Genomic DNA, 2,177 nt, shown 5'->3' on the forward strand with positions numbered 1-2,177 from the left:
CCGCTAGTTAACCTCCATAGTCCAAGTGCCTGCTAGGTAAACTACATACTCCAAGTGCCCGCTAGTTAACCTAGACAGTCCAAGTACCCGCTAGGGAACGTACATAGTCCAAGCGCCCGCTAGGTTACCTATATAGTCCAAGTTTTCCCTAGTCAACCTACATAGTCCAAGTGCCCGTTAGTTAACCTAGATAGTCAAAGTGCCTGCTAGGTAACCTAGATAGTCCAAGTGTCCGCTAGGTAACCTACATAGTCCAAGTGCCCATTAGGTAACTTTGATAGTCCAATTGCCCGTTAGCTAACCTAGATAGTCCAAGTGTCCGCTAGTTAACCTACATAGTCAAAGTGCCCGTTCGTTAACCTAGATAGTCCAAGTGCCCGCTAGGTAACCTAGACAGTCCAAGTGCACGCTAGTTAACCTAGATCGTCCAAGGGCACGCTAGTTAACCTAGATAGTCCAAGTGCCCGCTGGTAACCTACATAGTCAAAGAGCCCGCTAGGTAACCTTGATAGTCCAAGTACCTTCTAGTTAACCTACATAGTCCAAGTGCCCGCTAGGTAACCTAGATAGTCCAAGTGCCCGCTAGGTAACCTACATAGTCCATGTGCCCGCTAGGTAACCTACATAGTCCAAGTGCCCGCTAGTTAACCTAGATAGTCCAAGTGTCCGCTAGTAAACCTAGATCGTCCAAGTGTCCGCTAGGTAACCTTCATAGTCCAAGTGCCTGCTAGGTAACCTAGATAGTCAAAGTGCCTGTTAGCTAACCAACATAGTCCAAGTGCCCGTTCATTAACCTAGATAGTCCAAGTGCCCGCTATGTAACCTAGACAGTCCAAGTTCCCGCTAGGTTACCTACATAGTCCAAGTGTCCGTTCGTTAACCTAGATAGTCCACGTGCCCGTTTGGTAACCTACATAGTCCAAGTGCCCTCTAGTTAACCTAGATAGTCCAAGTACCCGCTAGTAAACCTAGATAGTCCAAGGGTCCGCTTGTTAACCAAGATAGTCCAAGTGCCCGCTAGTTAACCTAGATCGTTCAAGTGTCCTCTAGGTAACCTACATAGTCCAAGTTCCCGCTTCGTAACCTGGATAATCCAAGTGCCCGCTAGATAACCTACATAGTCAAAGTGCGCTATAGATAACCTACATAGTTCAAGTGCCTTCTAGGGAGCCTACATAGTCCACTTGACCGCTAGCGAACCTACATAGTCAAAGTGCCCGTTAGGGAACCTACATAGTCCAAGTGCTCGCTAGGTAACCTACATAGTCCAAATGCCCGCAAGGAAAACTACATAGTCTAAGTGCCCGCTAGGGAACCTACATAATCAGAGGTCCCGTTAGGTAACCTAGATAGTCCAAGTGCCCGTTAGCTAACCTAGATAGTCCAAGGGCCCGCTAGTTGACCTACATACTCCAAGTGCCCGCTAGGTATCCTAGATAGTCCAAGTTCCTGTTAGCTAACCTAGATAGTCCAAGTGCCCCCTAGGTAACCTACATAGTCCAAGGGCCCGCTCGTTAACCTAGTTCGGCCAAGTGTCCGCTAATTAACCTACATAGTCCAAGTTCCCACTAGGTATCCTAGATAGTCCAAGTGCCCATTACCTAAACTAGATAGTCCAAGTGCCCGCTAGGTAACCTACATAGTCCTAGTGCCCGCTAGTTAACCAACATTGTCCAAGTGCCCGATACGGAACCTACATAGTCCAAATGCACGTTAGGTAACCTACATAGTCCAAATGCCCGCTAGTAACCTACATAGTCCAAGTGCCCGATAGGGAACTCACATAATCCAAGTGCCCGCTAGGGAACCTACATAGTCCAAGTACCAGTTAGGTAACCTAGATAGTCCAAATACCCACTAGGAAACCCACATAGTCCAAGTGCCTGCTAGGGAACTTACATAGTCCAAGTGCCCGTTAGTTAACCTAGATAGTCCAAGTGCTCGCTAGTTAACCTAGATAATCCAAGTACCTGCTAGGTAACGTAGATAGTCCAAGTGCCCACTGGGGGACGTACATAGTCCAAGTGCCCTCTAAGTAACTTAGATTGTCCAAGTGCCCTCTAGGGTATGTACATAGACCAACTGCCCGCTGGTAATCTACATAGTCCAAGTGCCCGATAGGGAACCTATATAGTCCAAGTGCCCGTTAGGGAGCCTAGATAGTCCAAGTACCCGCT

This window comes from Tenrec ecaudatus, unplaced genomic scaffold, assembly GCF_050624435.1.
Source record: "Tenrec ecaudatus isolate mTenEca1 unplaced genomic scaffold, mTenEca1.hap1 Scaffold_461, whole genome shotgun sequence".
Lineage (NCBI taxonomy): Eukaryota > Metazoa > Chordata > Mammalia > Afrosoricida > Tenrecidae > Tenrec > Tenrec ecaudatus.